The 25,314-nt window shown below is 38.3% G+C and overlaps 1 protein-coding gene and 1 pseudogene across 4 annotated transcripts in view; one reads left to right on the top strand and one right to left on the bottom strand.

Annotated features, from left to right (window-relative positions):
• The window catches only part of ZMYND11 (zinc finger MYND-type containing 11), a 155,963-nt gene that overhangs the window by 113,385 nt on the left and 17,264 nt on the right, over positions 1 to 25,314 (bottom strand). Inside the window, exon 1 of one of the 4 annotated variants that reach the window (XM_036280834.1) lies at positions 6,053 to 6,150. The exons of the other annotated variants lie outside the window; for them this stretch is intronic. The gene's annotated coding sequence lies outside the window, so the exon portion shown is untranslated. Of the gene's footprint in view, positions 1 to 6,052; positions 6,151 to 25,314 lie in introns of those variants that run through there. 4 annotated transcript variants of the gene reach the window in all.
• LOC118642999 lies at positions 23,993 to 24,280 on the top strand (annotated as a pseudogene).

Raw genomic sequence — 25,314 nt, 5'->3', positions numbered from 1 at the left:
GTGAACTAAGCCAGTCAGAAAAAAATAAGTACTATATGATTTCACTAATATGTGGAATCTAATAAACAAAATGAACAAAACAGAAACAGACTTATAAAGAACAGACTAACAGCTGTCAGAAAGAGGGAACCAGGGCTGCCAGGCTGGGTGAAAAAGGTGACAGGATTAAGAAGAAATAAAAACCCTGGCCAGTTTTGCTCAGCGGTTAGAGCGTCGGTCTGCAGTCCAGAAAGACCCAGGGTTCGGTTCCCATTAGGGGCATGTACTTCAGTTGCGGTTTGTCCCCGTCCCTGGTTGGGTCATGAGGGTGGCAGCCACTCGATGTGTACCTTTCACGTTGAGGTTTCTCTCTCTCTTCCTCCCACTCTATCTGAACAAAAAATGAAAAAAAATGTCCTCAGGTGAGGATAAAAAAAAAAAAAAAAAAAAGAGAGAAAAGAAAAAGGAATGAAAAACAAACAAAAAAATAAAAATAAAAAACTCAGACACAGCCCTGGCCAGTTTGGCTCAGCGGTTAAAGCTTTGGCCTGAGGTCTGGAGAGACCCAGGTTCAGTTCATGAGGTGGCCAATTGATATTCTCTCTCATCGATGTTTCTATCTCTTCCTCTCCCTCTAAAATCAATAAAGAAAAAATATTTTTTAAAAAAAATGACAACAACCAACACAACCATAGCCATCAGGTGTAAATGAATCAAAATTATACCTATTTTTTTAATAGACAAAAAATATATCTTTTGGTGTACCACAGAATTTTAGTAATTACTCTGTGTGCCATAAGATGAAAAAGGTTGAAAATTGCTGCTCTAGAGTAATCAATAAAAGAATAGTAAAAGAACTCATAACAACCAAGCTACTATATAGGAGTAAAAGAGCAATACAAAATACTTTATCAACACCTCCATACCACCAACAAAGAAGAAATCAGAGCAAGATTAATAAAAAGCATGATGATATATAGTGATAGATATAAACCGAAATATATCGGCAATTACAGTAAATCCAAGCAGAGTTGTTTCAACAAAAAAAGGTAATTTTGAACCTGAATTAAAAACAATAAAACAAAAACCCAGCTACATGCTGCTTGCAAAAGATACATCTTCAATAAAAAAGGACACAAAAAAATCTGAAGAAAAAGGTAAAAAACAGTACCATGCAAAAAGTATCGAAAAGAAAGCTGTCAAGAGTGCAATAATATAAAATCTTACCAAGGAAAAAAGAGGGTCATTTCACAATAAAAAGATTCAATTTTATTAGAAAATATTCTAAAATGTATGTACTTAACCTAATCTCAAAACATAAAAGTGGAAAAAATTGAAAGGAAAAATAGACAAATTCACAGTCATAGATTTGATATAATCTTTTTCAATAACTGATACGACAAAGAAAAAAAGTACTAGGTATATAGAAGTTTTACAAAAGCTTTTAATAACCTTGTCCTGATATACATAAACCTCTATAGCCAATAACTGCAGAATGCACATTCTTTTCAAATGCACATATAATGTTTACGTTACAAATGATTACATAGCAAGTCTCAAATTTCAAATGACTGAAATTATATAGTCTGTTCTGTCTACAATAGAACTGAAGAAGAAATCAGTAACAAAAGATAATAAAAACAATCCCTGTGTTTTTGAAAGCTAAAAAGCATACTTCTAAATAACATGAGTTGATGAAAAAGTCACAATAAAAATCAGAAAATAAAATGAAAGGAATGCAAATAGAAATACTGTCAAAAGTTCTTATATGTACTTAACAGGAAATAGATAGCCTTAAATATACACATATGGTTGACCCCTGGAACAGTGGTGATTAGAGGCACTGACACCCGCACAGTAGAAAATCTGAGTATAACTTTTGACTCCCTGGTTGTCCCTTAGTATCTGCAAGGTATTGGTTCCAGGACTCCACAGACCCAACCAAAATCCACATGTTCAAGTCCTTATGTAAAACAGCATAGAACAATGCACACAGAGGGGCCTCTGCATCTACAAATCAAAAATACTGTTTTTGATTTGAAGTTAGTTGAATCCTTAGACGTGAAACCCAGTGAGAAGGAGGTAGGATTATATATTTATGGGAAAATATTCATGTACAATGGGCCTATGCAGTTCAAACCCATGTTGTTCAAGAGTCAAATGTGTAAGAAAAGGGATAGGCTAAAAAGCAATAATCTAAACATCCATCTCAAGAAATTACAAAATAAAATATTAAGCCAAAAAAGAAAGAAATTACATATACATATACATAAAACAAACATACAAAAAGAGATCCAATAATAGGAAAAGTTGATTCTTTCAAAAAGTAAAATGGGTAAAACACTAGCGAAACTACCAAACCACCAAAACAGGCACAAGAAGAAATAGAAAACATGAATAAACCTGTAATTAATTAATGTGGTTGGATAATTAAAAATTTTTGCACAAAGAGAAACTCTAGAACCAGAGTTCTTCACCTTAGATGCTACCAAAAATTTCAAAGAAAAACATTAATCTTATAGAAACTCTTTCGGAGAGAGAGGAAAAAAAAGGGAAATATGTTCCAACTTGTTATATGAGATCAATGTAACTGTGATATCAAAACCTAACAAAGGACACTAGGAGAAAGAAAGTTATGGGCCTATCTCATTCATGATCATGAATGTAAAAATCCTAAACAAAGTATCAGCAAATCATAATACAGCAATGCATAAAGAACAATACAGCATGACCAAGTTTATTACATTCCTAGCAACTCACTCCACTAAGAGAATAAAGGAAAATAATCATAATAGTCAATAAATGAGAAAAATTATAGATAAAATTTTTCACCCATTCAAAGCAAAAACTCAAAGCAAAATAGAAATACATAGAGGGAAAACTCCTTAATGTGAGAAAAGATACCACATAAAACCAACAGCAGAAAATTCATACTCAATTAAATGTTACAAGTTTTCTCTTGCAAATGTGAATGAGCTAAAATGGCCATATTCATGACTTCTATTAAACATTGTACTGGAGGACCAAGTCAGTGCAATAAGACAAGGAAAAAATATATATACAAGTGAAAAATAAGAATTAAAATTCATTATTCAGAAATGACATCTTCCCATAGAAATGTTTCAAAAAAATCTATAAATTATTAAAATTAGTGACTTCAGTGTTAGTGGATACAAAGTCTATTCAGAAAATTATTTATTTCTATATACTAACAACAAATAATGAGTAAATAAAAAAAGTTTTTAAGGTATTATTTACATTCTCACCCCTCCCCCCAAAATCATATAGGAATAAATCTAACAAAAGATAGGCAAGATTTCTATCCAGACTGCCATAAAACTTCACTGAGAAAAAATTTAAATGACCTAAATAATGGAGGGATATACATCACGTTCAGAGATAAGATTAACATTGTAAAAAATGCTAATTCCCCCAAAAGATTTACAAATTCAGCACAATTCCAACCAATATTTTAGAATTTTTAGAGTAAATTAACAAACTGATTCTGAAATTTATATGGAAATGTAAACAGCCAGAAATAGCCAGTAAACAAGACACAAACAACAAGTAAGTAACAAACAAGACCATAACAGATATAATTGGAAGATGATACCATACATCAAGATGTATTATGCCCTGGCCGGTTTGGCTCAGCGGTTGGAGCATCGGGCCTGCGGTACAGAGAGACCCGGGTTCGGTTCCCGCTAAGGGCACGTACCTCGGTTGCAGTTTGTCCCCGGCCCTGGTTGGTCGTGCGGGTGGCAGCCACTCGATGTGTCCCTTCACGTCGATGTTTCTCTCTCTCTCTCTCTTCCTCTCTCTCCCTCCCACTCTATCTGAACAAAAAATGGAAAAATGTCCTCGGGTGAGGAAAAAAAAAAAAGATGTATTATAAAGCTACGATAATTAAGACAGTATCAAAGAGAACAAGAAAAGTCATATAAATTCATGGAAAGGACTAATCCAGAAACAGATTCATGCATATATAAATACTTGATTTATGTGACAAGATGGCACTGCAGAGCAATGAATTTAACTCCATAAATAATGCTGGGTCAATTAGATATCCATATGGGGGGGGGGGTCAAACACCTTTACCACATACAACAAAATGAATTACCTATACATTATAAACGTACAAGCTTCTAGAATATAATATAGCACACTACCTTCATGATCTTGAAATAGGGAAATATATTTTATGCAGGATATATACAAACACTAAAATGCTAAATAGGATGAAATTAAAATTAAAAATTTGTTTATAAAGAGTTATCATTAGGTCCAACTGGGGTGTGGCTCAGTGGATTGAGCATCGTCCCATGGACTGAGAGGTCCCGGTTTGATTCGGGTTAGGGTATAAACCCAGGTTGCAGGCTTAATCCCCAGTGGGGGACCTGCAGGAGGCAGCCAATCGATGTATCTCTCACATCAATGTTTCTATCTTTCTCTCCCTTCCTCTCTCTACCAAAAAAAAAAAAAAAAATCAATAAAACATATTTTTAAAATGTGTTTTAAGTTATCATTAAAACAGTAAAAAGAGAATACCAAGTACAAGCTAGATGTAAGCAAAGAGAATTCTCATACACCTGTTAAAGTGTAAACTGGTGCAGTGCTTTGGAATACGGTCTGGGATTATATATTAAAGTTGAATGTTCTGCTCCTAGGTATATATACTCAACAGAAATGCATGCATATAGTCACCAAAACATACGTTTGAGAATTTCAAAGCCGCCACATTTGTAATAACTCAAAACTGGGCAAACTCAATGTCTATGATTAGTACACTGGATTCATATATTGTGGTTTAGCCATACCATGAAAGATAATGAAAACCACATAACAGTGAATCTTAATGAACTAGCCTAATGTAGTAAAAATGACTCTCCCTAAAGCCATTCACAGAATAATATGACACCAAACATATAAAATTCAAAACACTTGAACATCAGAGAAGTTGCTAAGACCACAGAAGCTAAGAGAGTGTGATAGGCCCTGGCCAGTTTGGCTCAGCAGTTAGAGTGTCGGTCCACAGACCAATGAGTCTTGGGTTCGATTCCGGTCAAGGGCATGTCCCTTGGTTGCAGTTTGTCCCTGGCCCTGGTTGGGTCTGTGGGAGGCAAGTGGTAGACGTGACTCTATCACATTTATGTTTCTCTCTGTCTCTCTCTCTATCTCCCTCCCACTCTATCTGATAATAAATGGAAGAGTATCCTCAGGTGAGGAATAAAATAAATTAATTAATTAATTTAAAAAAAAAGAGAGAGCCCTGGCCAGTTTGGCTCAGCGGTTAGAGCATCGGCCTGCGGTCCGGAGAGACCCGGGTTCGGTTCCCACTAAGGGCGCGTACTTTGGTTGCAAGTTTGTCCCCGGCCCTGGAAGGTCGTGCGGGTGGCAGCCACTCGATGTGTCCCTTCACGTCAATGTTTCTCTCTCTCTCTCCCTTTCTCTCTCTCCCTCCCACTCTATCTGTACAAAAAATGGAAAAATATCCTCGGGTGAGGATAAAAAAAAAAAAAGAGAGAGTGTGTGTGACAGATAATCTCCTGCTCCAGGGTAAGGGCATAGCCCACTCTGCTGTTGAAGAGTCTATTTCTTGACCTGGATTGTGATTATATGGGGATATTTATTTAATGTTAATTCATTAAGCCATACATTACAATAAGACTAACATAGTATTCTTCAATTTAAAAGTTTTTAAAAGAGGGAGAAATAACACAATGTAAACAATATCCTTACCTATATTTAACCCATTAAAACATTTATAATTTAAGTAGATCACAAATACTTCTATACACATTTATCATTTTGCACATAATTCTGCAGGAAAGCAACTGGGCCTTATAAATCTTTAAGAGAGAGATATTGATAATTCTGTATTCCTTTCAAACTGCCTTACAATTTTACATTAATAAACACCAAACTATTTCTATCTAAATTATATATTTGCCAATTAGAAATCTATTTACAACATATATGTTAAAAGAAAAAGACACTGAGTCATACACAAATAAAAGTAAGTCTGTGAACTGTACTGTCTTTAAAGTTAAGCCAGACTGCTTGAGCTACTTACAAATAGAATGGATTCCTCTCTGACACACGGAAAAGCAACTGGTTACGAGAAAAATTTCCGATGAGTGTCAACTAATTTCTCAGCAGAAACTTTGCTGGACAAAAGGGACTGCAACAAAATATTCAAAATGATGAAAATAAGGACCTACAACCAACATTACTCTAACCCAGTAAGGCTGTCATTTAGAATCAAAGGAGACAGAGATTATCCCAGAGCAAAAAACAAACAAACAAAAACTAAAAGATACATCACCACTAAACCAATACTACAAGAAATGTTAAAGGGACTTTTTTAAGAAAAAAAGACCAAAAATATTAATAAGAAAATACAAAAAAAGAAAACGTCCTCACTGACAAAGGCAAACACATTGTCATAGCAGTGGTTCAACCAATGATAAAGTTAGTATAAAGGTTAAAGGGCAAAAGTAGGAAAACCATAATTACAAGAAATTAAGGCATATTCACAAATACAGACAAAAGTAAAAAATAATAAAAACATAAAGAGGATGAGTAAAAATTGTAGTGATTTTAGGATGTGTTCAAACTTAAGCAACCATCACCTTAAACAGACTGCTATAAATAGAACTTTGTATGTAGGAAGGACATTGTAACCACCAACCAAAAATCTACAAGAAATGTACAAGAAATAAAGAGAAAGCAACCTGAACACAAAACTATAGAATCACCATACAAAAGAATAAGGAACAGGGAAGAACTACAAAATCAGAAAACAATAAAATAGTAATAACTACATACCAATCAATCATTACTTTCAATGTAAATGAACTAAATGCTCAAAAAAAAGAGGATGGCTAAATAAAAAAATAAGATATATATATATATATATGAAAAAAAAAAATATATATATATATATATCCTGCCAACAAGACACCCATGTAAGCTCAAAAGACTTTAAAAGAAAGGCTGTAACAAAGAAAGGCATTTCATAATAATAAAAGGATCAATCTAACAAGAGGACATAACTCTAGTAAACATCTAGGCACTTAATGCAGGAGAACCTGAATATATATAGTAAATACTGACAGAAAGGGAGAGCTCAACACTAATAGATACTAGGGGACTTTAACCACTCCAATGAAGAATCCCGACTAATACAGCTATTTTACACTGGTTGGGCTGGGGTAGTCATTAGTGTTGTTCACCAAATATTTCTAGTTCTTGTCCCAGGCATTGGTAGGGCTGCACCTCCCCCATTTCCCTGAACTAAGGTTTGGCCATGTGCCTAGATCTGGCACATGGAATCTGAGTAAAAGAGATTTATGTCATTTATATTTTGGAAGATTTATAAACTCACTATGATTTGGTCTGCTTTATTTTTCTTTATACCATGGGTAATGGCGATGCTGCAGATGGTGGCTCCTCTGTCATCCTAGGTCCCAGCCAATCCATAAGGGACACATTAATGAGCAAGAATCATGTTTCCTTTAAGCCACTGAGACATGGAGGTCACATGTTACCCCAGCAAAACCTAATTGATCCTATAATAGAAAGTTAAGGAGATTCTATTTGACTTAAGACTTGAATGATAAAAAGGACCTAGCCACACAAAAGGTCATAGTAAGAACAACCCTGGGATGTTTGAGGGGCAGAAAGAGCAGTGGCTGGAATGTAGAGAGTGATATCAGCTGTAGTGTGAGAGGAGGCAGAGAGGTAAATTAAGATCAAGCTAGGCAGGATCCAAAGTCCAGAATAACTGGCTTAAATTTCCACATAATTTCAACAGGCAGCAAAATTGAAAGAATTTTAAACTTCAGTGTACACAGGAAGAGTAACATAAACTGACTGAAGGTTATCCTTAGATTACAGATTTTAAGACGACTGAGTAAAAACCTTACTATCCCCTTCTCTAAAAGTAACAAAAACATCTTTGAGAAGAACAATATTCTGGAAAAGATGAAGACAGTAGATGTATATTGAAATTTGAAATGTTTTGGCCTAAGAGAGGAAGATAAAATTTACACGGGGAAATGGTGATGAGAAGCTAGCTGCTTGCACAGAACTTGAGAAAGATTTGGAGGAACAGGAGGATGCATCAGATACAGAGATGTTGAATAAAGGGTATCATTTAATAGCCTGAATAAGCAGTTAGCGTCCTGGATCTGCAGTGCCATCATGTTCAGTCAGACAGCTACCCATCCTCAGCCTTGAGGGAAGAGGAGATAACAGGCTATGAATAAACAGAACCAGAGAGACTGAACCCAGTAACAGAGAAAGGTAGTGGTGAGATAGACTAAAACAGGGAGTTAGGTAAAGCTACATTATAAACTCTGAATAACTAGTAATCTCTCTGTAATGCCAAATTCCAGGAGCCTGACATTAGGCTCAGGTGAGAAAACAAAAGAGACCTTTCTGAAAAAATTAAATTTTCCCAGAGAAAGGACCTTTAAACATTGACATTTGAGGGAATCTAAAAAAACAGCAATCTGACCTCTTGACATCCCTACAGTAAGGCCCATTCATGGAATTTTTTTTATCGTTTTTGTGTGTCTCACCCTAAAATATGCACAAACAAACAAGGTGCACCAGACATTTGAGAACAGGTTCTCAATAAAAGAGAGGTGGTCATATCAAGCAAACAAAAAAAGGGAGGAGAGTACTCAAATAAAATAGAAACAGTAGAGATATCAAAATGTACGAAAAAAACAACTGTATCTATTAATCCATAAAAAGGATACTATAAACAGGAATATTCAAAAAAATTTAAATATAATGAATAACAAATTCAGTTAGAGACAGAAAACAAAGTTGAGGCAATCTCCGATAAAGAACAACAAAAAAGCTCTGGCCAGTTTTGCTCAGTGGTTAGAGCGTCGGCCTGCAGACCAGTGAGTCGCGGGTTTGATTCAGGTCAAGAGCACATACCTCAGTTGCGGTTCGGACTCTGACCTTCATCGGGGTCGTGCAGGAGGCAACCAGTCCATGTGCCTCTCTCATACTGATGTTTCTCCCTCTCTCTCTGTTCCTCTCTCTCCCTCCCACTCTACCTGAACAAAAAATGGAAAAATGTCCTCGGGTGAGGATTAAAAAAAAAAGAATGTCAAAACACCAGAAGGAAAAAGAGCTTCCAGGCTTCCCAAGTGGTGAGGGGAGGTCATAAACCATGATGTACTGGATTTCTCAACAGCAGTGTAGAAGCCAGGAAAAGATGAGTGTCTTGTAAATTATTTTCAACCTAAATTTCTGTAACTATTCAAATGATCAACTAGTGAACACTGAATAATGAGATGTTTCAGTCATGCACATAACCCCAAAATTTATGCCTTTGCACTCTTTCTCAGGAAGTCACTAATATGAATAAATAAATCATGAGATCCTGTGTGGTCCAGGAAAAAACAGGACTGTACACAGGAAGGAGGCAAAGGGAATTCCTGGACCTAAAGCTCTACAGCTGACTCAGAGAGAATGCAGTTTCCTTAAGACAGGCTCCCTATCCTCTAGAAAGTATCCGCTTTTGTTGTCATTAACTATTTTAAACAACTATTATGAAAAATGTCAAGTATATACAAAAGTAAAATTACATTAAACTTCAATAATTAACTTGTGATAAATTTTAAGTCTAAATTATTTTCCTAAAAATTCCCAAGACCTAGGTATCAAATGTTCACTATTACACACAGCAATTTATTCTTAACAGAAAACAATGACTAAGCGTAAATGATAAAATCCAGTTAAAATACAAAAAACTCTTCATTATTTTCTTAATCATTTTTTATTTTTCAATTACAATTGACATACATTATATCAGTTTCAGAAGTATACCTCAATGATTACACATTATATAACTTACTAAGTGATCATCTGGATAAATTTCATACCCATCTGACACCATACATTGCTATTAGAATATTACTGACTACATTCCCCATGCTGCACTTTACATCCCCATGACTATTCTGTAATGACGAATTTCTACTTTTTTTTTTTTAAATCATCACCCAAGGATATTTTTCTGTTTATCTTTAGATAGAGTGGGAAGGAGGGAGGGAAAGAGAGAGAAACATCGATGTGAGAGAGACACATCAACTGGATGCCTCCGCATGACCCCGACCAAGGCCAGGGACTGAACCGCAATCGAGGCATGTGCCCTTGACTGGAATCAAACCCACAACTCTTTGGTCTGCGGGCCCATGCTCTAACCGCTGAGCCAAACTAGCCAGGGCCTTTTTTTTTTTTTTTAATTGATTTTAGAGAGGGGGGGATGAAGAGACAGAGGCAGAGCGAGATCAATTTACTTATGCATTCTAGGGTTGCTTCTTGTATGTGCCCTGACCAGGGATTGAACTTGCAACTTTGGCATATGGGGACAACATTCCACCAATAACCAACTGAGGTATCTGGCCAGGGATAATTTGTACTTCTTAATTCCTTTACCTTTTTCACCCATCCACCAATTCCCCTCTCATCTGGCAACCATCAAAAATGTCCTCTGTATCTAAGAGTCTGTTTCTTTGTTCCTGTTCACTGACTTTGTTTCTTAGATTCAACTGCTGGTAGATATGTAACTTATTGCCATTTCATTAACATTTATGATGGGTTTTTTTCCCCTTCTTAAAGAAGACCCTTAAACATTTTCAAATACTGGTTTGATGATGATAAACTCCTTCAGCTTTTCCTTTTCTGAGAAGCTCTTTATCTGTCCTTAGATTTTAAATGCTAGCTTTGCTGGGTAATGTTGTTTGTAGATCCTTGCTTTTCATCACATTGAATACTTCTTCCTACTCCCTTGTGGCCTACAAAGTTTATGTGGAGAAATTAGCTAACAGTCTTATGGGAGCTCCCTTGAGGGAACTAACTGCTTTTCTCTTGATGATTTTAAGATTCTTTGCTTTAATCTGTTGCATTTTAATTCTTATGTGTATTAGGTGGGCCTTTTGGGGTTTATCTTGTTTGGGACTCTGCACTTTCTGGACTTTTATGTCTTTGTCATTTTTCCGAGTAAGTTTCCAATTTCTTGCTCTCTCTTCCCTTCTTCTGGCACCCCAGTGCTTATGCTGGTACACTTGAAGTTGTGCCACTAATTTCTTTTTCCTTTTTAAATTTATCTTTATTGTTGAATGTATTACAGATGTCCCTCCTTTTCTCCCTCCCTGACACCCTCCTCCCTATCCCACCCCTTCCTTCCCCACACTACTGTCTGTGTTGATTGGTTATACATATATGCATATGAGTTCTTGGGTTTCTCTCTTCCTGCCTGATACCTCCCCACTTCCCTTTGAGGTTCATCAATCTAACAACCAATTTGTACTTCTTAATCCCTTCACATTTTTCATCCAACCCACCTCCCATCTGGCAACCAACAAAAAGTTCTTTGTATCTATGAGTCTGTTTCTGTTCTGCTTGCTCATTTTGTTTGTAGATTTGATTGTTGATATGTATTTACTGCCATTTTATTGTTCATGTTCTTTTTATCTTCTTGTTCAAGAAGACCTGTCAACATCTCATATAATATTGGTTTGGTGGTGATGAACTCCTTTAGCTTTTTCTTGTCTGGAAAACTCTGTATATGTTCATCAATTCTAAATGATAGCTTTGCAGGATAATCTGGGTTGTAGGTCCTTGCTTTTCATCACTTTAAATATTTCCTGCCACACCCTTCTGGCCTGCAAAGTTTCTTTTGAGAAATCGGCTAACAGTCTTATAGGAGCTCCGTTGTAGGTAACTAACTGCCTTTCTCTTGATGCTTTTAAGATTCTCTTTTTCTCTTTAACCTTTTGCATTTTAATGATGTCTTGGTGTGGACCTCTTTAGGTTTGTCTTGTTTGTGACTCTCTGTACTTCCTGGCCTTGTATGTCTGTTTCTTTCACCAAGTTAGGGGATATTTGTCATTTTTTCAAATAGGTTTTCAATTTCTTGCCCTCTTTCTTCTCCTTCTGACACTCCCATGATGAGAATATTGGTACGCTTGAAGTTGTCCCACAGGTTCCTTATACTATCCATATTTTTTTGTATTATTTTTTCTTTTTGCTGTCCTGATCAGGTGTTTTTTTGCTTCCTTATATTCCAAATCAATGGTTTGCTTCTTGACTTCACCTACTCTACTATTGATTCCCCGTAAATTATTCTTTATTTCAGTTAGTGCATCCTTCGTTTCTGACTGGTCCTTTATTATGCTCTTGCAGTCCTCACGAAGTTCCTTGAAATTCTCACTAAATTCACTGAGTGTCCTTATAAGCAGTGTTTTGAATTCTGCATCTGATTGACTGCTCATCTCCATTTCGTTTAGTTCTTTTCCTGGAGTTTTGTTCTGTTCTTTCATTTGGGACATGTTTCTTTGTCTCATTTTGGCTGCCTCCCTGTGTTTGTTTTTATGTATTAGGTAGAGCTGCTATGTCTCCTAGGCTTCCTAGGGTAGCCTGTTATAGTAGTAGGTGTCCTGTAGGGTCCAGTGGCCCAGCCTCCCTGATCACCCCAGCTGGGCCCCTTGAGGTGGGGCCCTCATATGAACTTTATATCCCTCTGTTGTTAACTAAATTTTGATTGCTGTTGGCAGGTCAATGGGAGGCATGTGCTCAGACTGATGAGCTGCCAAGGACTGGCTGTGCCAACTAACCACCAACATCTGACTACCTTGGATGATCACCTGTGCATGAACCCACCACCCAGAGCAAGACTTACTTTAGCAGGGCTCTGATACCCACTGAGTCCATTCCTTGAGTATGTCACTTGTGGAGGTGGTTGGGTGGCGGTGCTTCGATGTGGTCTGAAGCTGTCCACTGGGTGTACTGGCTCTGGGGCAAGGTCATCCACTGCCTGTGTTCTACCCAGGGCCAACAGGCATAAGCTTGGATTCTTTTTTCCTTTTGCTGTTATGACTGGGTGTTTTTTGCTTCTTTATATTCCAAATTACTGATCTGATTCTTGACTTCATCTACTCTACTGCTGTATCCTTATAAATTATTCTTTATTTCAGTTAGTGTATCCCACATTTCTGATAGGTTCTTCATTATGGTTTCCACGTCCTTCTCTATGCTGCTGAGAGTCTGAGTTCATTGAGCAACCTTATAACCAGTGTCTTGAACTTTGCATCTGGTAGATTGTCTATCTCCCTTTTGTTTAGTTTTCCGGAGGTTTTTTTTCTGTTCATTTATTTGGGACATATTTCTTTGTCTCCTCATTTTGACAGCCCCCCTGTGTTTATTTCTATATATTAGACAAAGCCACTACATCTCCTGGGCTTGGTAGAGTGGCCTTATATGTGTCCTATGTGTCCTAATGGAACAGTCTCCCTGGTCATCCCAGCCTGGCACTCCTCATGCACCCTCCATGTGGGCTGTGTGCACCCGTCTGTTTTAGTTGAGCTCTGATTGCTGTTGTCAAGTCAATGGAGGGATTTACCCCCAAGCCAATCAGCTGCAAGGACTGGCTGAGACCATCAACCACTGCAGAGGATCAGCTGTGGAGAAGGCCACTCCACAAAGCAGAACTTACTTCAGCAGGGCTCTGGTGCCCACCAAGTCCTCCCCTTGCATGTGTCACTTGTGGAGGTGGTTGGATGGTGCTTCAACATGGTATGAAGCTGCCCACCAGGTGAGCTGGCTCTGGTGGCTCCTGGGAGATGCAGGCCAAGGTCAGCTGCCACCTGTGTTCTGCCCAGGAGCTACAGTGATGGCTGCTACTGGGCTTGGAAGTGCCCAGGCAAGGCCAAACTTCAAACCCAGGTTGGCTGCTGCTAGTGCCATGCCTGGGGCCACCTACCAAGAGGTACAGAACATACTGAGGCCAGATACTGCTTGTTTGAGAGATTTTAGGAAAGTCTGAAGCATGAGCCAAGACAGGCCATTCCTATGGAAAAGCCACTGGAAACAGATTGGGTGGGCCTACAAGTTGGGTGGCACAAACTGGGTTCTCAGGGAATCAATCACCAGGCTGGTGCAAATAATGTGAGCCAAGTTGATGGAGTGTCAAATATGGACCCCACCTTCCGGCTTTGTGAGGGAATTCTCAGAAAAGGAACAATGGCCTCTGCCAGCACTTTTGCATAGCAGAAAGCTGCCCCTCCAGCTCTTGCCAGACAATTCAATTGTTCCCCATATATCCCGGGTGCCTTTGAGCAGCTGTCCCAGTGCTGGAGCTCAGAAGGAGTGAATCCAAGTAAGTCGCTGTCTGGGCCTTTTAAGAGGAACACCCAGGACTCCAACAGCCCTTTGTCTCCCTCAGCATCAATCCACACTGCTTTTTACAGCCAGAAGTTATGGGGACGTCTCTTCCTAGCACTGGAACCCTGGGTTGGGGGGAGCCTAGGACCCCTCATTCCTCAAGTGGAATGTCTGCAGCTGAGATATCCCTCCCAATTTTTATCTGCCACATGTAGGTTTGGGGCTATACCATTCTAAATCTCCACCCTTCCTACCAGTCTGGATGTGGCTTCTTTAAATCTCTAGTGTAGGACTTCCATTCAGCTAGATTTCAGGTGGTTCTGAATGATCGTTGTTCTGTAATTTAGTTGTGGTTGTCAGAAGATGTAAGTACCCCACCTATGCTACCATCTTGACCAGACGCCTCAAACAACTCTTTATAATATGCTCCCCTCCTCTACTATCAAAAAATATTTTTTAAAAAAACAGATTCTATACAGCAAATTTTCAAATATCAATGCAAAAATCTGTTCCTACATAATCTAAAATATAACTATTATAAAGGCATATTTTATTGTTGTCAATCCTCATCCAAGGATATTTTTCCTTTTTTTTTATTTTAAGATAGAATGGAAGAGAGAGAGGCAGCGAGAGAGAAACATCGATGTGAAAGAGAGACACACTGATTGGTTGCCTCCTGCACAACCCTGACTGGGGCTGAGGATTTAACCTGCAACCCAAGTACATACCCTTGACCCGGAATCAAACCCATGACCCCTTGGTCTGTGGGCCGACGCTGTAATCACTGAGAAAACCGGCCAGGACTATAAAGGTATTTTTGTTGTCTGTTTATTTATTTATTTATTTTTTCAAATCTTTATTGTTGGATGTAAAATGTATTACAGATGTTCCACATTTTTCCCCCATTGACCCCCTCCTCCCCACTCCTGCCCCCCTCCCACCTTTTCCCACACTATTGTCTCTGTCCATTGGTTATGCATATAAGTTCTTTGGTTTATTTCTTCCCACCCCCCCAAACCCTTTCCCTTTGCTTCTTAATCCCTTCACCTTTTTCACCCATTCCCTCAACCCCCCTCCCAACTGGCAACCAACAAAATGTTCTCTGTATCTATGAGAATGTTTCTGTTCTACTTGTTCATTTTGTTTGTAGATTCCATTGTTGATAGATATGTATTCATTGCCATTTTGTTTGTTCATACATTTTCTTTTTCCTCAAAAAGACCCTTCATCATTTCATATAGTAACGGTTTGGTAGTGATGAACTCCTTTAACTTTTTCTTGTCTGGGAAAGTTTTTATATGTCCATCGATTCTAAATGACAGCTTTGCAGGATAGAGTAATTTTGGTTGTAGATTCTTGGTTTTCATTACTCTGAATATTTCTTGCCACTCCCTTCTAGCCTGCAAAGTTTCTTTTGAGAAATCAGCTGACAGCCTAATGGGAACTCCCTTGTAGGTAGCTAGCTGCCTTTCTCTTGCTGCTTTTAAGATTCTCTCTTTGTCTTGAACCTTTTGCATTTTGATGATGATGTGTCTTGGTGTGGGCCTCTTGGGGTTCATCTTGTTTGGGACTCTCTGTGCTTCCTGGACTTGTATGTCTGTTTCCTTCACCAAGTTAGGAAAGTTTTCTGCCATTATTGTTTCAAACAGGTTTTCGATTTCTTGTTCTCTCTCTTCTCCTTCGGGCACCCCCAAGAGGCGAATGTTGGCACGTTTGAAGTTGTCCCAGAGGCTCCTTACACTATCCTCATTTTTTTGGATTCTTTTTTCTTTTTGCTGTTCTGATTGGGGATTTTTTGCTTCCTTATATTCCAAATCGATGGTTTGCTCCTTGGATTTACATACTCTATTATTGAAGCTGTGTAAATTATTCTTTATTTCAGTTAATGCCTCCTTCAATTCTAACTGTGTATCCATGATTTCTAACTGGTCCTTTTTTATGCTCTTGAGACCCTCCCTAAGTTCACTGAGGTTCTCACTAAGTTCATTGAGCATCCTTATAAGCAGTATTTTGAACTCAGTATCTGTTAGGTTGCTTATCTCCATTTTGCTTAGTTCTTTTATTGGGGTTTTGTTCTGTTCTTTCATTTGGGACCTGTTTCTTTGTCTCCTCATTTTGGCTGCCTCCCTGTGTTTGTTTCAGTGTATTACTTAATGAGAGGTATCGGGCTATCTGAGACCAGATGCTGCTTGTTTGAAAGAATTTAGGAAAGACCTGAAGCAGGATCCAAGACAGGCCAATCCTATGGTTAAGCAAGTGGCAACAGCTTGGGTGGGCTTGAAAGTTGGGTGGGCTTGAAAGTTGGGTGGGGTGGGTTGGGGCCTCAGGGAGTCACCAGGGCGGGGCTACCAGTGTGAGCCAGGTTGCTGGAGTCCCAGATATGGAGGCTGTCTGCCGCCCCCGGGAAGGGCTCGCCAAAGGAACAAAGGCCTCTTACAGCACGTTTGTCCCCCTCTCCAGCCCTCGCTCCAGTGCCAAACAGCTCAGTTAAGTCTGTGCGTGGGCCCTTTAGGGAGCTGCCTGGGGCTCCAGCCGCTTCAGCCTCTCTGAGCCTCAGTTTCTGCTTGGTTTTTCCAGCCAGAAATTATGGGGACTTCTCTTCCTGGCACTGGAACCCTGAGCGGGGCACCTGGTGTGGGACGGGGACCCCTCAGTCCTCAGGAAGGACCTTCCAGCCGCGGGAGCCTCCTGATTTTTATCCACCACACTTGGGTGTGGGACCAGCCCGTGGGGCCGCCGCAGCGCCGCCGCCCCTCGCACCGTCGCCCCTCCTACCAGTCTGGATGTAGCTGCTGATTTTGTAGTTGTAGGACTTCCATTCAGCTTGATTTCAGGCGGTTTTGAATGATGGTTGTTCTGTAGTTTAGTTGTAACTTTGATGTGGTTGTGGGAGGACGCGATACCGCGTTTACCTACGCCGCCATCTTGACCGGAAGTCTCTGTTGTCTGTTTTTTTAAATTCTTACCTGAGGATGTTTGTCACTGATTCTCAAGAGAAAGAAAGAGAGAGGGAAAGAGAGTGAGAGAGAGAAACATTGATGTGAGAGAGAAAAATTGACCGGTCACCGCCTGGACCAGGCATCAAACCTGCAAACTTGGTAGGTTCCCTGACTAGGAATCAAACTTGCGATCCTTCAATACATGACACCCTAAGCAACTGAGCCACACTGGCCAAGACTTTGTTTGTATTTTTAATTTGACTCTAATTTTTTGTGGTTTTACTAAATAAGTAATCATGTCCTGGATTTTTATTAAAACTCAGATAAAATAATCACAAATATACCTCTCAAATAAATATAATCCACCAGTCTACTTCTAAATTTATGGTTTTCACATTACCTGAAGGTTAAAGAACTAGGTGTTTTGTTTAATCTAAATAAGGGTCTTTAGCTAAAGTATGTGTTATATATGTAATTAGCATAAGAAATTTATAATTAGTGTTAAGAAATTAATCACATGGAAGGAAAAAAGGTTTTCTAATAATTTACTCAACTCATATAAATAGAGCACTAAAATACAGTAATGCCTACTTTATCCTTTTCAAAAATAAGATGTATAAATCTTCCAAATAAGTGATTTCCTTAAGCATTAAACACTTCTTAAAATAATGGAAATGGAAATGTAATGTTTATTAGGCACACCCATATCTGATTAAATGAAATATATAGCAAACACATTTTCTTAATAGTTCAGGGTCATCACCATATGCAGTAGTACATCAACACTTCAGAGAGTTACACAGGAGCTGCCTGCCCCTACACCAGGATTTTCAACCTAAGCATTCTCATGGGCCAGGTTAGCTTTGCTGTGGGGCAGTCCTGTGCACTATAGATTGTTAGCAGCATCATTGGCCTTTGACAACCAGGTGCCAATAGCGTCCCTCAAGGCATGACAATAAAAAATGTCTCTAGACATTGCCAAATGTCCCTTAGGTGTGGAGGCAAACTCACTACCTGCAAAACAAATGGTCATGCTTTTTGTATATGTATATTTGATTTTTGTAATTTTCTATCTCATCCCTCAGTGTTCACATCTCAATGACACAGTAGCCTCTTTTAAGTATGCACGTTTCTCAAAGAAGTCCTCTTTTCTTTGAAAATTATTTTAATTGTATTGTCATCTATTAATTTTTACTACTCAAAGCAATTTATAGATTCAAGTCAATCCCTAATGAAATACCAACAGCATATTTCACAAATCTAGAACAAATACTGCAAAATATCAGAACACCTCTTTGGTTATTGTAGAAAAGGGTGGAACACTCCTCTGAATATAGGGTCTAAATTTTTAGTTCATAACTATTACAGATATTAGTTAGCCTTTTTAGATTTGTTCTTGTTATAATTTTCACCAAAATCTAAAGTACAAAAAAGGCATCCTGTTTTACTTGCTTTTAAGATTGCTATTGAGTTTAAGAAATGAATTTGGCGAAGTAGTATAATAATATCCAGAAATTAATATCCAGAAATCGATGGCATTTCTATACACCAATAATGAACACTAAGAAAGAGAAACTATGCCCTGCCCAGTTTGGCTCAGTGGTTAGATCGTCAGCCTGTGGTCCAGAGAGACCTGGGTTCGGTTTCCGCTAAAGGCATGTACCTCGGTTGCAGTTTGTCCCTGGCCCTAGGTGGGTCGTGCGGGTGGCAACCACTCGATGTGTCCCTTTCATGTCGATGTTTCTCTCTCTCTCTCTCTCTCCCCCCCTCTCTCCCCCTCCCACTCTATCTGAACAAAAAATGGATAAATGTCCTCGGGTGAGGATAAAAAAAAAAAAAGAGAAAGAGAAACTAACATAAAATCCCATTTACCATTGCAACAAAAAAAATTAAGATACCTGGGAATAAACTTAACCAAGAAGGTAAAAGACCTATTATTAGAAAACTACAGGACACTGAAAAAAGAAATAGAGGAAGATATTAAAAAGTGGACGCACAGCCCTGGCCAGTTTGGCTCAGCGGTTAGAGCATCGGCCTGCGGTACAGAGAGACCCGGGTTCGGTTCCCGCTAAGGGCATGTACCTCGGTTGCAGTTTGTCCCCGGCCCTGGTTGGTCGTGCAGGTGGCAGCCACTCGATGTGTCCCTTCACATCGATGTTTCTCTCTCTCTCTCTCTTCCTCTCTCTCCCTCCCTCCCGCTCTATCTGAACAAAAAATGGAAAAATGTCCTCGGGTGAGGATTAAAAAAAAAAAAAAAGTGGACGCACATACCGTGTTCATGGATTGGAAGAATCATCATTAAAATGTTGCTACTACTCAAAGCAATTTATAGATTCAATGCAATCCCTAATGAAATACCAACAGCATATTTCACAAATCTAGAACAAATACTGCAAAAGTTTATACAGAACCAAAAAAGACCCCAAACAGCCACAGCAATCTTGAAAAGAAGAACAAAGTGGGGGGAATCACAATTCTACATATCAGGTTGTAGTACAAAGCCATTATAACAAAAACAGTCTGGCACTGGCTTAAGAACAGGCATATAGAGCAATGGAACAGAACGGAGAATCCAGAAATCGACCCAAGACATTATGCTAAACTAATATTTGACAAAGGAGGCAAGAGTTAAAAAAAAAGGTCTCTTCAATAAATGGTGCTGGGAAAACTGGACAGGTACATGCAAAAATAATGAAACTAGACCACCAATTTACACCATACACAAGAATAAACTCAAAATGGGTAAAAGACTTAAATGTCACTTATGAAACCATAAAAAAGTCCTAGAAGAAAATGTAGGCGCAAAATCTTAGACATCACATGTAGCAGAATTTTAACCAATACATAGCCGAGGGCAAGAGAAACAAAGGGAAAAAATTAATAGATGGAACTACATCAAATTAAAAAGTTTCTGCACAGCAAAAGAAACCAGTATCAAAATGAAAAGTGATCCCAACGCTCTGGGAGAACACATCTGCCAACAATACATCAGATAACGGGTTAATTTCCAAAATACATAAAGAACTCATACAACTCAACAAAAGGAAGGAAAACAATTAAAAAATGGGCAGAGGACCTAAATAGACACTTCTCCATAAAGGACCTACAAAGGGCCAAGAGACATATGATGAATTGTTCAACATTACTAATCATCATAGAGATGTAAATTAAAACAACTAGGAGGTATCACCACACACCTACCAGAATGGCTGCTAACAACAAATGATCAAACAAGTGCTGGTGAGGATGTGGAAAAAAGGGAACTCCAGTACACTATTGGTGGGAATGCAGACTGGTGCAGCCACTACGGAAAACATTTTGGTGTTTCCTCAAAAAATTAAAAAATGGAACTACCATTTGACCCAATGATCCCACTTCTAGAAATATATTCCCAGAAGCCTGAAACACCAATCAGAAAGAATATATGTACTCCTATGTTCATAGCAGCACTATTTACAATAGCTAAGATCTGGAAACAGCCCAAGTGTCCATCAGTAGATGAGTGGATAAAAAAGCTGTGGTACATGTACACAATGGAATACTATGCAGCTGTAAGAAAGAAAGATCTCTTACCTTTGAGACAACATAGAGGGACCTGGAGAGTATTATGCTAAGCAACATAAGCCAATCAGAGAAAGACAAGTATCACATGATCTCACTTATTTGTGGAATATAATGAACAAAATAAGCTGACAAACAACATAGATCCAGAAACACGAAACTAGGGAAGAGACTGACAAACCTCAAGGGGAAGGGATAAACCAAAGAACTTATATGCATATATGCATAACCAATGGACCCAGACAACAGTGCGTTAAAGGTGGAGGAGGGATTGGGAAGGAGGGTGTCAATGGGAAAAAAAAGGAGGAACATCTGTAATTGAACAATAAAGGGGGGGGGAGGGGGGGTGCCTATTGAGGCCAAACATCTTTTCAAGTAATTTTTGTTTTTACATTAGTAGCTCTTCCTTAGAGATATGCTTGTTTGTGTTCTTTGTGTGTTGTATTGTTTGCCATTTAATTCATGATTTTTCAAATCCTTTATACACCTGAAGAACAGTACCCTCTGGGTCATTATTTATGTTGCAATATTGCCTCAATTTCTTTCTTTGTTTATAGTGGGCTTTTTTTCAGTTTTAAATTTTCATGTAATCAAATCTGTCAATCTTTCCTTCTTACCCTTGGTATCAATCACCTTTCTCAACTTAAATTTAAAAAACCACATACCGAAGCAATGTACACTTTCCCCCATAAAATCTTTTTTTAAAGTACATATGATGAGGGCCTAGTGTATATGAAGCCCTACTTAGGTGGGAAAGAAAGAGAAAACTTAGTGAAGAAGATTTCAAATTAATAGAACTCAAAATAAGAGGAATTTTCTCATATTTCATTTGTAGCCATGAAATTTCAGTACAAAATTTATTTTATAAAATTAAATGTTTCCCCTGATATTTCCAATATCTATGTTATTATTATTATCATTTATGATCTAACTCCTCAAGTGTTGTTACTTTAACAATACAAGTATGAAATAAAAGGGGGAATAAAGAAAAAAATGAAATATGAATAAGATATGAAAATCACTATAAAAGGGGTGGGGGTGGTGTGGAAAGAGATAAACCAAAAAACTCATATGCATATATGCATAACCAGTGGACAGAGACAACAGTGCAGTGTAGGCAGGGGAAGGGGGGTTGGGGGGGGTCAATGGGGGAAAAGGAGGGACATCTATAATAAAAAAATTAAAAAATAAATAATAGCCTGGCCCATGTAGCTCAGTGGTTGAGCGTCAACTTATGCACCAAGAGGTCATGGGTTCGATTCCCAGTCAGGGTACATGCCCAAGTTATGGGCTAAATCCCCAGTAGGGGGCATGCAGGAGGCAGCCAATCGATGTTCTCTCTCATTGATGTTTCTATCTCTCTCACCCTCTCCCTTCCTTTCTCTCTAAAATCAATTTTAAAAAATTTTTTTAATAGTAAATTTTTTTAAATCACCACAAAAACCCTAACACAGAGTAACTTTAGTGTATCTTACAGTCGGTTCATATTATTCACAAATTCCATATTTGTGACTTTACCAAGTTGCTAAAATTATTTGTAACCCCACATTCAATACATGTGGCTTCTGCAGTTAGTTATGCACACCTTCCCAGCTGAGACCATTGGAGCAAGGCGATGTTCTGCCTTCTCCTTCCAGCTCTAATTGCAAATAGTGTCCTTGTCACAGTCTAGTGTCACGGTTTTTGTATTTTTGTTGCTTCTGCTGTTTAAAATGGCCCAAGGCATGATGCTATCCGGTATTCCTGAGCACAGGAAGGCGGGATAGGTCAGTGTTATGGTGCTAACAACTATCAGGTACACCCAAAACAAGGAAGAGGAGTGCACAATCTGTTCCTGAGGGCATTCTGGAAAGTACTACATAACATTTAGAGTGTGTGAGGAAGCTTCGAAGAAGATGGAATAGTGACTAATTTATGAATCCATGAAATGACAACTAACAAAAAGTGTAACAGAGGGTTGGAGGCTGAAAGCCAAGAAAATGTAGTCACATTACCCAGGGTTAGGAAAATACTAAACCCTCCTCAGCTAGTGCTGGCTGGAATGTTTCAAAAGGTGATAAATACCATGGGGAAAATACCTGCAGGCAAATGTTAATACAGGAAAATGGTTATGTAGAAGAACAGGTTTCAACAATGAAAGTGGCTTGTTTTACAAGGATATTGGCAAACAAACCTATATAATGGAAATAGCATTTTGGTTTACAAAAATGTTGTGACCAGAAGCTCAGAGAACCTAACCCTGTATTACCTGAGAGGAAAAGGGTCAGTAATGGCTAACTCAGTGTTTGTGGTGACTTTATGGAACATAACTACAGCAAGTAAGAATCAACTGATTATAACAAAATGTGGCCCTGGCCGGTTTGGCTCAGCAGTTAGAGCGTCAACCTGCAGTCCTGAGAGACCAGGGTTCGGTTCCCACTAAGGGCGCGTACTTCGGTTGCAGTTTGTCCCCGGCCCTGGTCGGTCGTGCGGGTGGCAGCCACTCAATGTGTTCCTTTCACATCGATGTTTCTCTCTCTCTCTGTTCCTCTCTCTCTCTCTCCCTCCCACTCTACCTGAACAAAAAAATGGGAAAATGTCCTCGGGTGAGGATAAAAAAAAAAAAAAAAGCGATCTTTACAACATAAAATAAAGTTCCTAAAAACCAGTTTAGGGAAATGAAAAAACTGAAGCTTTTAAGATATTTCCAGTTAGAGATATTCAACTTGGATGATAAACGTCAGCATGGTAGAACAAGGATTACTGTGATCCTATAATTTGCTCATAACAACATTTCCTAACAAGTCAGTTAAATAACAATCACTGTCTTCCAAGAACTTAAAAATCTACAAAATGAGGTATATAACATTTATTAAAATTATTTTTAATTAGCAATTTATTACACAGCAATCATGCTAACCATAATGCTTCATTTCTCAAATACTTTTTTTGTCCAAAAGGAGTCTGTCATAATCTGTAGAATGGTATACTTCAAATCTGAAGAAAATGACAAATAGAAATTCTAAATTTCAGAACTGATGGAATATGAAACACTTGAGAGTATACAACAGCACCATGTTGAAGGTATTCAAGGGAAGTGAGACAAAAGGAAATAAATAAATTTTATCTGATATTAGTTTACACTAAAAGTAACACATCTTGCTTATTAAATGTTTGCATGGACTTAAAACTTAGACAACTCAAACAATGGTTTATAAATTCCTGCAGCATTATTTCTAAAGACAAGATCTAGGTGAAGCTCCTTGTGCTGCTTGTGTGCTCATTTGGTGCAGACCTGGTACCTCTTTTGTGAAGTGGCAGCTAAGGAGACTTTAAGGCTCGCCATGGCTGACGAAAAGCCCTAGAAAGGAGTTCAGACTGAGAACAATGATCATATTAAGTTGAAGATGACAGGGCAGGATGGTTTTGTGATGTAGTTTAAGATTAAGAGGCATACACCACTTAGTAAACTAATGAAAACCTACTGTGAACGACAGGGTTTGTCGATGAGGCAGATCAGATTCTGATTTGACAAGCAGCCAGTCAATGAAACAGACACAACTGCACAGTTGGAAATGGAGGATGAAGATACAACTGATGTGTTTTAGCAACAGACAAGAGATGTCTACTAAAAAGGGAATCTGCTACTTTACTCCAGAACTCTGTTTCTCCAGATCAAGATGAAATTCTAAATTAGAAAACTACAATTTGGTTTCAACACATCTGACTACTACAGAATAGTTTCTCTATTCTTTCATTTTCTCCTTCCCCATTTCTTTATTGTACATAAAGTACCTGATGTATGTGCACAAGCATTTGCTTTTTTTTTTTTTTTTTCTAAATGGCCAGTGGTATGTTTTGATCGACATCAAATAGGGATGGGATGTGATGGAGGAAAATACTGGTTCTGTGAAGATACTACTGCCTTTATCCATCAGTGGCATGCTCAGTCAGCTCTTATCTTTATATTCTAATAAGTTATTTTGCTCTCACTGTTTAACAAAAAATAGAACATCATGAAACTCCTTGCATACCTTGTTTAATTAGAGAATTTTAATGTTTTTCATTTATCATTGTAAAACCAAAGACATTTTTATAACTTTTTTGTACGCAGCTGTTAACATGCAGGGCAATCTATCTTTAAGTAGGGGTAAATTCTAAAAGAAATGAATCCTACATAGTTTCCCTTCAAGTGTCTTGTTTAAATAAACTTTTCTTTGAAAAAAATAAAGAAAAAAGATCTAGGTGATAGCTTGGTCTGTACTGACCTCCTTTTTTCCTAATACATTTACCTTTAAAATTATCATCTCTTTAATTCCTGAAATTAGACTAGTTCACAACTGAACTTTTCCATTATTCATATCCTGATTATATAAAAATTAACTATAATTTTTCAAAACCCTCAATTATTTCGTAGTCCATATAAAATATAACAATAGAGCCCAGCCAGTGTGGCTCAGTGGATTGAGCGTCGTCTCATGGACTGAGAGAATCCCGGTCAGGGCACATGCCAGGTTTCAGGCTCAATCCCTCCGTGAGGGAGGCAGCCAATCGATGTTTCTCTCTCTCTCTCTCCCCCAACCCCTCTCTCTCTCTCTTAAAAAGAAAAAAAAAAATCAATTAAAATAATATATTTAAGCCCTGGCTGGTTTGGCTCAGTAGTTGG

The sequence above is a fragment of the Molossus molossus genome, unplaced genomic scaffold (genome assembly GCF_014108415.1).
Source record: "Molossus molossus isolate mMolMol1 unplaced genomic scaffold, mMolMol1.p scaffold_m16_p_1, whole genome shotgun sequence".
NCBI lineage: Eukaryota > Metazoa > Chordata > Mammalia > Chiroptera > Molossidae > Molossus > Molossus molossus.
Note: the sequence above shows the minus strand (reverse complement) of the source record. Positions and strands in the feature narration are given on the sequence as shown.